Genomic DNA, 15134 nt, shown 5'->3' with positions numbered 1-15134 from the left:
TCTCTCTCTCTCTCTCTCTCTCTCTCTCTCTCTCTCTCTCTCTCATTACTCTGGAGAAAGAAGCAATGTCATGAGCAGCTGCCTGGAATGGCCCACATGGCAAGAAACCAAAGCCCTTTGCCAACAGTCAAGTAGATGACCATGGAAGTGGATTTTCCAGCCCGAGTTAAGCCTCAGTTGACAGCAGCATCAGCTGACATCTTCATTGTAGTCTCATGAGATAACCAAACTGCCCAGCCAGGCCACTTCTAGATTCCTGACCCTCAGAAGCCATAAGAAAATTAACATTTTTTGTTTTAAGCTGCTAAGTTTGGGATAATTTGTTACACAGCAATGGATAACTAACACACCCCCTCACATATATCCAGGGAAGAGGAGTTGATAATCAGGTTGGAGGTCCCAAGACAACAATGGGCCACATGTACTGTGGGCAGGAGCACAGGGCATTATAAAATGTTACCCACATGGGATTAACTCTTTTCTCTTCCTTTTCAATCCATATCATCTGATCAACTAGTCAGCCTAGGGTCTTCCCTTGCTGCTTGCCCCACCCTGACTCCACTATGGGAGTAGACCAGACCCTCTAGCTCTGTCTTTAGGGCTCTTCTCTCCTCTTACTTGTACTACAGAAACAAGAAGTTATAACCCTTTCTTGCATGGGTGGGGGCTTAGTCTCCAAATATGTCTTAGAACTCAAGCACAGTTTGACTCTAGTTTCAGGAAACTGCCTAGTTTGGGGCTTAGAAGGAGGGAAAGCTCCTTCCCCATTTCATTTAAGTCTTAAGCTTACTCCATGTAGTTCAGCCCAGGTTATCAGAGAGCTCTTCACTTAGTATTCAGACATCAATACAGCAAATAATAAAGTGGTAATTTGACTTCCCACTTGCTCTCCTCCCTTGGGACCCTCGTGGGGAGGGCTGGCTGTGATGTGAGGCAGAATTCTGGCCATACCCACCACTTTAGACCAGAGCTTCCAAGCTAGTGAGCTGTGAATAAGTTTTGGATGTGCCCCAGATATTGATCCCCTCAGGTCTTGAGGTATTGATCCCCTCACAGTCTTTGGAGCAGCCAAGTAGAGCCTGAGACAGCCAGATTCCAGGCCAGTCACCTTAGGCTATGAGCAGACTCTTAGGACTTCCCCAATAAACTGTACAAATATTAACACTTTCCATGAGGGCCGTGATGTGAAAAAAAAGTCAGCAACACCGTCCTCAACAAATATCTTTGAATGATGCCTACATACCCTTTGTCTTTATTCAAGTCATTGATAAAAATTCTAAACATTTTAGGGCAAAAACCCAACCACCAGAAACCTCCCTCTAGGTAGACATTGAGCCATTCATCAACATGTTCATCTAAATACTACTCCACCCAGATAGCTTTCCTTGTATTCCTTATCTCTCCATCTTGTCAAGTGGATATCATGACATATCTTGTCAAATTTTTGCTGATTTTATAATCCCAAATGAATTAATGGATTAAGGTAATCATCACTAATGGCTGATAACAACATATAAAAAGATAATTATCCAAGCGTTCTGTACCTCTTGATGAACCTATAACACTACGTGTGCAGAGGGGCACCAGTTATTCAGCTATTGTCTCTCAGCTCCAAGCCCCTCCCCTCTCTGCTCTGAGATGCTAGGACTGGCTGTCTGCAAAACACCCTCCTGCTTTGCAGGTTGACCTCACGTTCAGCTCGGCCCATAAAGACACTAAGGGGAGACTAGAAGGTAGGAGAAGAGAGAAAGGACTCACTACTTCCTGCTGACTCACTGGATTCAGACACCATTCCTCTAGCAGAGACCTTTCATCCTGTCCACCTCAGAGAACCTGGCAACAGCAGCTGGATGGTGGCCACTGAAGTCTGAGTCCCAACTCTGCAATTCTAGATTCTGTCACCCCAATTTCTTCTCCTTGTTCCGCATCCCTAGGGACGATGACTGCACCCTATAGTTACTAACCCTGCTGAAAGGGCCAGTGTGGTTTCTGTTTTCCCTACTGGACCCCTCAATGCTACAGGACTTGGCCAAAATTAAAAGGGAAAATAAAAAAGAAATTGAATCTGAATCTGAATCTGATCAAGTCTCTAGATCTAATCATCAATTTAAGCCACTAAGTTTTATAGTAATTTGTTATGCAGCAAGAGACAACTAATACAGGCATAATAATGGCATTCTGGTTACAGTTTTCTGAGGCACAGTGAAATGTTTATATAGTGTCCAGGATTTGTGTCAAAATGATGGGGGGTGGGGGTGGGACTAGAAGGAGAGGCTGTGGTTGGGAGTGAAACAAAATGGGCCAAGAGTCGAAAACTGTTGAAGCTAAGGGTTGGGTAGCTTGGTTTCACTATGCTACTCTTTCTATTTTATATGGGTTTTTTTAAATTAAAGTTCAAAAAGAAAAGAAACTTGCTCAAGTCCTGTAGAGCAGTCAAAGGGAGAAATTGTGTTATTTGATAAGATTTGTTCGTAGTGAACCCATGTTGGGTCCCAGTGATGCTCGCTTCCATAAAAAAACACATATGTAATAATTCATGTATTGAGATAAGTGCACTGATCTGTAGTTTCAGAATCCACATTCTTCCCCCTTTTGAGAAGTGGAAGGGCATGCACCCCTCATCTATCTTTACTAATACTTCCTATTCCGCGATTTCTCGAGGACAGAGACAGTGGCTCAGTGATCTCATCTGCAAGAGTCCTAGGACCATGAGTATTCTGTTCAGTCTGGAGCATGGAACTCATTTAGAGCAACCAAGTGAGTGCAGGTAACTTTTTCACCCATCTCATGCTTCCATTCCATGTTTGTATTGCCAAAGAGAAGGGAGAGGAGCAAAGTAGGAGATGAAGAATTCTGTTCCATCCACCCCTAAAAGACATTACACCATCTTCCCCAAGCTCTGTTGGACCTACAGCATAAATAAATCAGGAAAATGGGAACCAGAAGAAAGAGAGAGGCACTACAGAAAATGGACAGTGTAAAATTCAAGGCAAAATGCATTAAATAGAGCAAAGAGAGTCATTTGATATTGATAAAAGTTATTATCAATAATGAAGTCATAGTTCAGTCCATGAACTTTAATGGAGCAAAGAACATACCATTGAAATATATTAAGCATTAACTCTTAGAAATGTGAGTATAAATTGACAGAAACTCAATTATAGTGGAAGACTTTAGCATACTCATCTCAATCCATATTAGATCAAGAAGGCAAGCTTAATAAAGCAATAAGAGATTCAAACTGTATCATTAATAGCTGAATTAATAGATATTGAACCTATATCCTGCCAACAGAAACTGTATCTTTTTGTCAAGTCTCTGTGTAACATTGGCAAAACTGATCATCTACCAAGTCACAAATCAAACTCCTGTAAATTCCAAGTAGCAGGAAGTGTACAAGTTACTTTCTCTGACCAAGCATTCTAAAACTAGAAACAAATAATGAAAATTTAAAAAACAAATAAATTGTAAAAGTCACCTTTTGGAAATTTGTTTAAAACACCATCTCGGCCCAAGTAGTGGATCTTTTATTCCTGATTTTCTTTTTGCTGTAAGTTTCACAGAAAGCCCTCGCTGTCATCCTTGATGTGTTAGTAAGACTTAGCTCATTGGCCTTCTGTTTCCTGCAACGGTCTGCTTGCACCTACCAGAGTGGGCATTTGATTTTTGGACCAGCCAGTATCCATTTTATCTTCCTATAGTAATGGTACCTGATTTCCTTCTGGGAAGCCTCCCTTTCCCACTCTCAGAGAGCTGGTGTTGACTTCCCACTGTCTCCACTCCCACGGATGGGCATACGATACCAACCTGGTCAGTGAAAGCATTAAGCTTCCTGACTACAATGATTAGTTCAGAAATAGCCCATGAGACATTCGCTAGGACTGCTGGCTTCCATCTCCTGCTGGGCTTGAACCTGGGAGCACGTAAGTCTGGAATTGCTGCTGCCACCTGGCTATCATGGGAGGAGTTCCTATGTGAGAAGAGAGTCAGCATGGGCTCCTGTGCTGTGTCCCATAACATCTTTTGAGCTCCTGAATCAAACCATACCTAAAACCTGACCTACCCCTACACTTTTCAATAAAATCCCTTTTAGTTTAATCCATCTTGAAGGGAGTTTTCCGTTACCTGTGTATTTTCTTACCACTTGGAACCTGCCCTTTTAAGCCCGATGTCTTTAGACACAATTCTTTCAATCCTCATAGAATTATTCAGACGTGAATGGTCTAAATTGCATTTTTTTAGAACTTCCCAACCCTTTTTTGAGCAGTCTTCCCCTCTAGAGCCTAGTGCCATGAATAATTTGCATCATTCATCACGTTTGCCTATCATTCCCATCTTTTTTTTAGAACTTTAAAATCTTTCCCTTTCTAAGTCAGTGCTTTTCACCTGTGGATTGACTCGGGTAGACTCTTTTGCAGCTGCCCTGTTTCTCTGAGAAAGACGGACGGACAGAGAATAGGTTAGAATACAAATGGCCGTCCAGCCTACTCTGAGGCAAGAAATTCTACCAGGTACAAATGTTATCACATTTTATCTTACAATAACCCCATGGGAAAATATTTGTGTCCATTTTACAGGTTAGGGTAGTAAGTCACTTGCCTAAGATCACTCCAGAGGTATAAGGAGCCAGAAATCAAAAGCAAGTCTGCCTGACTCCAAAGCCTTCCCATTCTTTCTACTACACCAAACTGCCCTGCTCGGGGCTCTTGTTTCCTCAGGAAGGGACTCTGGGGCACCTCTCTGAGTCAAGTTCTGAGAAGCAGCCCATGTGGGCAGGAGGGAGCTTGAGGAAAGGGTGGGAGAGATTGACTCAGTTTCCCCAGGAAGAAGCAAACAGTTTGGGATCCAGATGCCCCAGTTGTACACCTCTGGGAATGTGCCCAAGTCATCCTGCCCTGCCACCATGGAGTCTACCAGACAGCTGTCAGCATCGTATAAACTGAGAGGGCACCAAGCCTTATGGCTGGTACCTTACAGGGCACAGGGGAGACCAGAGAAGAGGGGTCAAGTGTGGCCTCTGCCTGCCCTAACCCTGTCCCCTGACTGTCCCCACAACCCGGACCTGACCATGTGAGAAACTGCCCACCCCGGATGGATGTCACTCCCTCATCTCCTGTTCCCACCCTGGGAGCTGAACACTGGCAAGGCATCCCCAGCTGCAGGACGGAGCTCGCCTTCCAGCCGGTGGCCCAGAACCCAGAGTCCTGCCCTTCACTGTTCTCTGTTCAAATAGGGACTCTGGGAAAAACACCAGGATGCCCCGTTGAGGGAAGGGCAGTGTTCTCTTATTGGGGGGAAGCAGGCTGTCTTGATATTTTTTATTCAATGACAATCAAAGCTGAAGTTTGACAAAGGAAAGTTTATTCTGTTAGTCCCAAGGGTGCCTTAATCAGCAAAGGGGAACAATTCCCAGAATCCCCAAGGCAGACGGGTCCTGGACCCTCCTGTCTTTCCCAACCTCTCCTCTAGCTCTTGAAAGCATTTTGCATGCAGACCCCCCACCAAAGGAGCCCTCATCATGCTCATGCAAATAAATACAAGATAACCACCTTCTACTGGACATCGATTATACTGGGCAGTTTACATACATTATCTTTACTGTGAACACTAGTCTTTATATGATAGGTGGAACTGTGCCCATTTTGCATAAGAAGAAACTGAGATTCAGAGAAATTAAGAAATCCAAGCTTATATGTGTGGTCCGTGGGAGAGCCGGGACTTGACCCCAGGTTGGCTGACCCTCTCCTTTCCACTGTTCAGCATCACCAGTGGAAAGGTCACAAATTCACTCACTCTCATACCAACAAAGCCACTGGAGTCAGGTATAAATGTGCAGTGGATGGATGCATAGTCCATGTCCCTATAAGTCGGTCCGTTCACTGGCAGGGTTACTTGTGTGGACATTCGTCTACCCCACCAGACGGTGAGCACCTCTAAGAGCTGGGTCCAGCCCCTGTCCTACGCTCCCCACACTCCCTGCTTGGAGTCGGAGCATAGTGACATTGGCCATATTTGTGGCTACCCATCACCCGTCCTTTGAAAAGCTTTTCGCTTGGGGAAATTGCCCCGAGCTCTGCCCTCCTAAGTGTATATCAAAACACAATTCCCAGGCTCCCTTGCAGCGAGGATGGAGGCATGTGACCTGGGGTCTGCCCTGAAAGTCCCTGATTCAGAACTGAATCCCAGGCAGAAACAGGCACAGACTTCTGTTTTGTGGTCTAGCTTTCAGGGTGGCCTCCGTTACAAGGTCAACTTCCGGTGGCAGAAGAGACCAAGGCTGCAGTGAAGTCAGTTCCTGGCATCCAGCTCAGTGGCAGCCGCTGCAGCAGCAAAAATCTCACCCATCAAAAGCCGGTTCTGCGGCGCGGTTCTGAGTGTCTCCTGGAAGCCTTACCTAGAGTCTGTCCCTTGCCCTTCCGATGACTCTGTGCATTAGCTCATAGTGTTTCATGAATCCCTTTTCTGCTTAAACGAGCCACAGTGGGTTCTAATATTTGCAACTCTGTAAATATTTGGCAAACAAACATTTAAAAATCTCCTCTCACACTGGAGGCTGGAGAGGAAGCCCCATCGCACGGCATGTCCGTGCCCTTCCTCCTCTCTCTGCCTCCTTGCTAGATGCCAGGTCCCTCAGCAACTCCAGGCAAGCAGGATGCAGCTCAAGGCGCTGCGGTTCCTGGCACGTGGTGGCTCAGGGAAATATCTATTGATTGTTCTACTTCTCCTAACTCGCCTGCATCCCAGGATCCTCTGAGCTGCTTTTTGAAATTCCCATCCTTTGAATTCTTTTCATGTGTCCGAGGCTTACAACTATCAACTCATCTAACATTCACAGCGCCTCGTGAGGTGGGTAATTGCATCAAATCTTGCAGATGAGGAAACTGAGGCTTGGAGACTTGAAGCGGCTTGTCCAAGGTCACAGCCTGGTAGCAGCAGGGTCAGGCTTGTACCCAGGACTTGAACCCAAACATCCCAGCCCCTTCACTCTGCTATACAAAGGGTGGCCTGGGAGATGGGCATCTGCCCTTCGGAAGTCCAGATGCCAGCAGGGGAATACAACCAACTCCGGTAAGCCCTACTGAGATTTGAGAATTAACGACTGAATGGGCGGGAGCCACAGAAGCTCCCATTTAAAACAAGACTTAAAGCTGTTATACTTTTCTCTTTCGGAAGCAAATGTTAGAATTTCTGAACACCTGTGGCTATTGTCTAAGACCACACAATGGTTTGGACATTCCCCGCTGTCTAGGGCTCCCTCAAACTCGTGAGAATCAGAGCAATAGCAACTTTTGTTTTTGCTGGAGAAGCTGGAGCAAGCACCTTGGGTTCCTGTTATGGACTGAATGTGTCCCCCCAAAAGTGCATAGGTTGAAAATTAATCCCCAGTGTGATGGTACTTGGGAGAGGGGCTTTGGGATTAGTGCTTTTATAAGAGGCCACAGGGCTCCCTCACCCTCTCTTTCCTCCATGTGAGGACACAACAAAGTGGGCAGTCCGCAGCCCAGGAGAGGGGTCTCGCCAGAACCCGACCGTGCTGGCACCCTGATCTCAGACTTCCAGCCCCGCGAACTGTGAGAAACAAGTGTATAAGCCACCTAGTTTATGGTATTGTCATAGCAGCCCGAGCTAAGATAGTACCCCCTCTCCATGCCTTCTCCTACCCCTCTTCAGCTTCCAGGGACAGGCTGCCAGCAGGAAGTACCTCCCACCAGATAAATCTCATCTCCTCTGACAGGTGACGGTCCCAAAAGACAGGGGTTGAGAGAGAGGTAAGGTCAGCGAGGCTGCTAAGGTTCTTCCTCACAACACACAGAACTCACTCATGGCCTGTGTCCGGGGCTCCAACACAGGGGCTATTTGAGGAGGGGCCAAAGCTTCACTCAAGGCTTGTTAGTGTGGACACAGACCCTGCCCTGAAGAGACACACGTGAGATGTCAGGAATGCCTGACCTCTGTGTGCAAAGGCCAGTGTGAAGGCTAGTTCAGGTCTGGACCTCCAACTTGTAAGCTGGAGACCAGCAGGCTGAATCCATCTCTTGTGTTTTATTTGGCTGGCAAAGTGCTTCCAAAAATTTTTTTTAATTGTCTTCTAGAATCTTCTATTTGGGAAAGTTCACTATCTAGTGAGCCCCCAGGCTTGATGCATGTAGGAGGATCCTTTAAAAATGGAAAGTGGAAGTCTATTTAATCAAATTAAGTATGCATGTACACCTTTACTAGAAATTCTCTCCTGGATATAGATCCAAAAGAAATTGTCAGGCAGATCTGGAAGGAGAGGGAGAGACTCTCCACTGTGGGGTTGTTTGAAGGGGAAAAGGAAGCTTAGAAGCAATCTAGCCCTCCACTGCTTAGGGATGGATAAATGTGGTGGATACAGCAATTAGCGGCAACAGCCTAGAGGTCCATACGGTAACCTGGACAGATCTTCAAAAGCATAATGCTGGGAGAGGAAAAAAAAATAGAATTGGGTTTTAGCACAATACTATTTACATAAGTTAAATACATGCACATAAGATAATATAGTTTTCATAAAATCTTTTTTTAAAAAAGCAAGTATGTCAAGCACATCGGGTGCAGAGCAAGGAGCCCAGAAGTGATCCAGGGAAGTAATAGAGAAATCCATCCAGATATCCTTGCATGGACCAGTGATGCAGGAACTGAGAAGTGGGCTTAAAGCAATTCTGAGTTTCCTGAGCCTGAACCTGAAAAAGCCTGGAGGTCTGTCCCTTAGGGGTCAGGGACGTTTCTCTCCATGAGTTGCTGATGGTGGGTCCCAGCCCGATGCCCTGGACCAAGCTGTCGAGGACCTTAACTAAGTATATTCATTCATGCCTTCCTAAAGATAGTCCCCATCTCGCAGCTGTCTTGTTCATCATCTCTGCCCTCAAAAAGCTCACAGCCTGGTGGGGAGCCAGGAAAGTGACCAGACTTCAGAGGTCTGGGTGTGGGGTGTACATACAGGAGCATCTAATGCAGCCTTGGGGGTCGGCAAGGCTTGCTGGAAGAAGCAATATCTGAGTTGAGACCTTTTGAAAAGGGGCACTGGCTAGCTGACCGACTCTGTCTGTAGCTTGCTGGGGGACTTTTGGCAAGTCCCTTCCCAATTTGAGCTTCAGTTTGCTCCTCGATGAAAGAAGAAGGCTAATTTGGGGGATTGCTAAATTGTGAGGTGCCATGGATGTGCCTGAGGAGCCACTATAACATCCAGAGTGACCAAGCTCCAGGCCCCCAGCCTCAGTTTACCTTTTATGATGAACACAGAGATCTGCAGCCCAGATCCCCCTTCAAGGAACGGCTCGGTGCCCCTGCTGCCAGGAGTGCCTCTTCCACATCCACCAGCTCCGGCGAGCCGCCATTGAAGGTCACGCCCTTCCCAGAGGTCATGCCTTTCTCGCAGCCAGTGACTGACCAAGGAGGCTGATGGGAAAAAGACCTGGCCAATGGCCCATTCAGACAACTGTGATGGACCCAAGTTAGCTGCAGAGTCCGCCTTGGGGTCAGCCTGGACCATCCTTGGGCCTGACTGCTCCCTCTGCCCAATCCTTCTTCCTTCCCCTCTCTCCTCCAGGTGTTCATCCCACACACCCTCCCCAGTAAACACCCTGTGCATGCAACTTGTCTCAGAGCCTGCTTCCCGGAGAGGCCAACCTGAAACACTATTTGCTACATTAAAATTTGCTTAGAGATTTCCTTGGTGGTCCAGTGGTTAAGACTCCGCGCTCCCAATGCAGGGGGCCGGGTTTAATCCCTGGTCAGAGAACTAGATCCTACATGCATGCCACAACGAACTAGATCACGTATGCATGCCGCAACGAAGATCCTGTGTGCCGCAGCTAAGACCCGGGGCAGCCAAATAAAAATAAATAAATATTCTTTTAAAATTTGCTTAGAAAGCAGCTAAAACAATAATACCAATGCTATTTGTTGTCAGTCAATTATTCATTTTTAGTCTGTTGCAAAAAATAAGAAACTTCAAAGCAGAAAGACTAAATTCCCCTCCAGTCATAGAGTAGCTGGAGAGTCGGTCACCAAACACCACTGGCCAGTGGAACACAGCTTCAAAACCTCAAGGTGAGTACAACTCTGGGTATGCAATTCTGAGCATTAGAGAACAGTTTTACTGTTCTTTTCTATATTAAGCTCTCTTGGGTATTTCCTAGTGGTTTCATTTATTAATTACCCTCATTTTGTGCAGAATTATTGATTGATGTGCACAAAGTTTGGATAATTTTTTTTTTTTTTTGCCTGGGGAGACTGTTTTCTTTGAGAGTCAGGCTTAAACTAACAGCTAAAGAGGTCACAGCCACCTGAACCCCAGGTGCCTGGCAGGATTTGTTGGAAAAAAGAAAAAGGAAGAAAAGGAAAGAAAAGAAAGGAACAACTCAGGGAAGTGAGGGAAAACTAATAATAACATCAATCCTCATTAATTGAGCACCTACTGCATGCCAGGAGCTGGGCTGAGAGCTTAACAAAGTATGAGCTCACATATGGCAACCTTATGAGATGGGCCGTTAGTAATCCCATCCTTTGTATGCAAGACTGAGGCTCAGTGTGGTTCCGTGATTTGCCCAAGATCCCAGAGCTAGTAAGTGACAGAGTCAAGACTTGAATCCACATCTTTCTGACTCCAAAGCCCAGGCACACAGCCCACAATACCTGTACCAGCTGAGTCTACCGCAAAACTCTGGAAGACAAAGTGTAAGGGATGAGGCAAGAAGTATCCCCTGGGACCTTAGAAGAAAGGCCAGCTGAAACAAACTGTGTTCAGAGTGTGGCCTTATAATGAATTAACCTTTAGAGAGACCCAGAGGCCTTCTGAGAAGTGTAGAAGCCAGGTGTCTGGGGGACCCCAGGCGAGAACATGTTCCCTGCAGCTCTGAGTCTTGAGGTCCTGTGCCTCTGGGAGGTTGGGTCAGCCCCCGAGTGCCCTGAGCGCACCTACCCACCATCATAATTGTGCCCCAAAAAGGAGAGGCAGCTGAACCATGGAAGCCCATCCTCAAGTCAGGCCAGACCTGCTCCTCCACAGCTTGGGGGTTACCATAGCAACTATTTGAGACATCTGGGATTTTCACTAAAGAAAGGGTCCCTCACAGAGAAAAAGCAAGGAGGAGAGATGGGAGAGAGATTCTTGGAGGGTGTGGTGACTCACCGTGTCCTCTCCCCAAGTATGTAGGAGGCCCGAGTCATTTCAGAGAAGTGGGGAGCACAGAGGGTTACAGTCAGATTTTCCAGGGACTTCACACCTCGGCACACAGAGGAAACGATCAAATTTGCACAGCACATTGGGGGTAAACTGGAGGTAACTAGGAAGCACCTATATGGAACTGGGTGAAAAAACTCTATTACATTTTCTTTAATTGTATAATTTTGATAAGAAAAATAAGTACAAAGTAATAGGGAGACTATTAAATATTGACTATGTAAAAAAAAAATCCTCCCAATAAAATGTTTTCAAACAATTTAAAGAGAAACTTGAGCTTTCTTCCATGAACATACTTTTTTTAATATCAGACTTCCCGTGTGAAATGGCCATACACAATTCTTGATGGGGGCTTTTTAATGATGAGCTCCTGAAATTCTTGAAAGTCACTGTCAGCAGGAAACTTTCGTTCACGGAGTACGTGATAAGAAATGTAAGACCATTTTATAGCCATTCAAAAATGTATAACACTTGAAATTACATTAAAAGAACCTAACAGCTCTTCCTCTTCTTTCTTTGACAAATGTAACATTGAAATTTCTTGTGACAATGTGAATGGATTGTGAATACAATCAAATATTTCCTATCAAGTATTTCAAAACAATGATGAAGTTCTAATTTGCAGAGTGTGTGTGTATTGTTAGAGCTTTCTTTCTGAAGCTAACGTGTTGCTACTAAAAGGACACATCACCTGAAAAGATTAAGGCTTAAGTTGCTACCTGACACGTTCTCCCAGAGCTGATCCACCCTGGACATCACACCCAGCTTCCTTATCACCACCTTCATGACTTGACCCATGTTGGACTGGGCACCATGCTTCTAGGACCCCAAGAATGTGAATTCCTCTTGCAAGTCCAGGGCCCCCCTTGTTCACAACAGGGAGCACAGGACTCTGCAGCTGGCTGCTGACACAGGTGTCCAGGTGGCAAATCACCTCCTTAAGCGGTGCCCAGCCCAAGATGGTTCCAGATGTGGCTTCTCCTCGTGAAATCTACTGGAACCATAGGGATACCTGGGCCCTGTCTGGCAAGGGAACCAATCATCCCAGTTTGCCTGGGGCTAAGAGGTTTCCAGGGATGTGGTTCTTTCAATGCTAAAATTGGGAAAGTCCCAGCCAAACGGAAATGAGTCGGTCACCCTACGTAGCCACCTGAAGGCTGTAAGAACCGGTTCCTCACTGCACACCTGTAAGTCATTCGCTGCACACACACACGGTGGAATGCTCTGGGTTAGAGCAGCGTTTCTCAAACATTCATACGCATATGAATAAACTGGGGATCTTATTAAAAGTGAACATTCTGAATCAGTAGTCTTGCAGCGGGCAAGATTCTATATTTCTAACAGGCACCCAGGTGATGTAGATACTGCTGGTGCGTGGGCCCCCCTTTGGGCTGCGTGGGCTTGGATGACAGCACTGAAACCAAAGACAAGACTCCAGCACTGTGAGAGGAGATTTGCAGCCAAAAGCCCAGAGGAGCCAAGAGAAGAGCAGAGAAGAGTCACTGAAATCCATCCCCATCATATGAAATCCAATCATCCCCAAAGGCCCACAGATTTGGACAGTTGCTCTCTGCACAGGGCAAGCATCACTATTGAGGACAGATTTCCCATGGCTTCTAGGCCACTCTGAGTCAAGATCAGTTAACATCAGCTGAACCCTAGCATGGATCATTATAGACAGTTTTGGGCAGCAGTGAACTCATCAGGCCAGGTCCCTGACCTCATAGTGTTTCTAGGCTGGCTAACAGTTCATGCAGCTAAACCATGTGTCTACGTCTTCATTCATTCCCTCGTTCATTCATTTATTTGCCAAATAGTAGTGTAGAACCTACGAAGTTGTAGGTACTGAAGAGGAATACTGAGTGTGACCCCCGTACTGTAGTTTGGTAATACAAAGTGCCAGACACCCGGGATGACCCTCCTATTGAAAACAACTAAAATATCTGGACAAAATAAGAAAAAGTCTCCTTAAACGTAATATACGCTGGCAAGAAAGTAAATAATGTCCAGGGCAAAAAATGCATTGAATGCAGGCAGGAACCGAAAAGTATGGAGAGTAGCAACTGTGTTTACCCCAAGGGCATTTACTGAACCCTGTGAAACAGAGCTTTGGTTTTCTTTGTGTCCTAGGGGTAAGGGAACGGCTGACAAAGCCCAGGGTCTGCCCGCGGTGGGGAGTCTGATAGGAGTTACTCCCCTCAAACAGCTGAGACTTCAAGGGGATACACTTTTGGGTTAAGGACAAGGGAGAAATATCTATAACTCCTCCTTCGTGGGGACTGCAAGAAAAATGGAATGTCTTAAAACTAGGCATTAAATGGAAAATGGAAAAAGTAACTACCGAGAATTTGCAACCATCAGTCATCCCTTACCCAAGTTTGTAACCAACAAAGTTGAATTCACACCACCTGCGTTGTCCCAAAACTCCACAAACCAAGAATTTAATTTACAGTGGTTGCTGCCAGGAAGTGCCCCCAGTGGTCTGGCAGAGGCAAAAAATAAAAAATATTCTTTGGAAGAACTCTCTGCAAACCCAGGTCTCACAAATTTCCATAAATAAAAATCCAAGGAAAACAAGCAAACCACAGTACAAAACTAAACAAATACACAAGGAAACTATGCATTATGACTGAGAACCAACAGAAATAACCAGTAACAGGACAGACTTGCAAAGGTTTCAGGTACTGAACTTACCATTCAACTTCTAAAATAATTATGTGTGCTATATTTAAAGAAATAAAAAATACATTTGAAAATATGTACAGAGAACAAGAAACAGTATAGAATAACTAAGCATGTTTGAAAAAGAAAGATAATGTCTAGAAATGAAAAAATATTGTAACTGAAGTTAATTACTGGATGAGCATAGTTAAATGCAGATTAGACATAGCTAAAGAGGTAATTGGTGGGGAGGGAGGGAGACGCAAGAGGGAAGAGATATGGGAACATATGTATATGTATAACTGATTCACTTTGTTATAAAGCAGAAACTAACACACCATTGTAAAGCAATTATACCCCAATAACGATGTAAAAAAAAAAACAAAAAAAATGAAAACTGATAAGAGATAATTGGTGAACTGAAAAATAATTGCAAAGAAACTATCCAGAATTAAACACAAAATGGGGGCTTCCCTGGTGGCGCAGTGGTTAAGAATCCACCTGTCAACGCACGGGACCTGTGTTTGAGCCCTGGTCCAGGAAGATCTCACGTGCTGTGAAGCAACTAAATCCGTGTGTCACAGCTACTGAAGTCCACGCACCCCAACTACTGAAGCCCCCATGCCTAGAGCCCACGCTCCGCAACAAGAGAAGCCACTGCAATGAGAAGCCCGCACTCCACAACAAAGAGTAGCCTCTGCTCTCCACAACTAGAGAAAGCCCACGCGCAGCAATGAAGACCCAATGCAGCCAAAAATAAATAAACAAACAAACAAACACAAAATGATAGAAAAATAAAGGGGAAAAAAGAATGAAGGATAGAGCAAGTAGGTCTAATATATGGCTAATTCAAATTTTAGAAGGAAAATGCAAGAAAATGAAACAGAGGGAATACTTTAAAAACTAATAGCCGAGAACTTTTCAGAGCAAATGAAAACCCACAGGTTCAAGACCAATGGATCCAAGCAGATTAAATAAAAGGAAGCCCATACCCAGATACATCACAGTAAAACTTCAAACTCCAAAGTCAATGAGAAGATCTTTAAAGCAGCCAGAGAGAAAATACTGATTATCCTTAAGAGGAGCACCACTGGATGATGGCTGACTCTCATCAGTAGTCATGGAAACCAGAAGAAGATGGAATGTTATTTTTAACATGCTGTGAAAATAAATAAATAACTTGGAACCCAAAATTCCATACCCATAAAAGATATCTTGAAACATCAAGGATTAAAGACATTTTCAGGTATACAAAAATTGAGAGTTTGCC

Source organism: Neophocaena asiaeorientalis, unplaced genomic scaffold (assembly GCF_003031525.2).
Source record: "Neophocaena asiaeorientalis asiaeorientalis breed wild unplaced genomic scaffold, Neophocaena_asiaeorientalis_V1.1 scaffold43, whole genome shotgun sequence".
Classification (NCBI taxonomy): Eukaryota; Metazoa; Chordata; class Mammalia; order Artiodactyla; family Phocoenidae; genus Neophocaena; species Neophocaena asiaeorientalis.
This window is presented reverse-complemented; position numbering follows the sequence as displayed.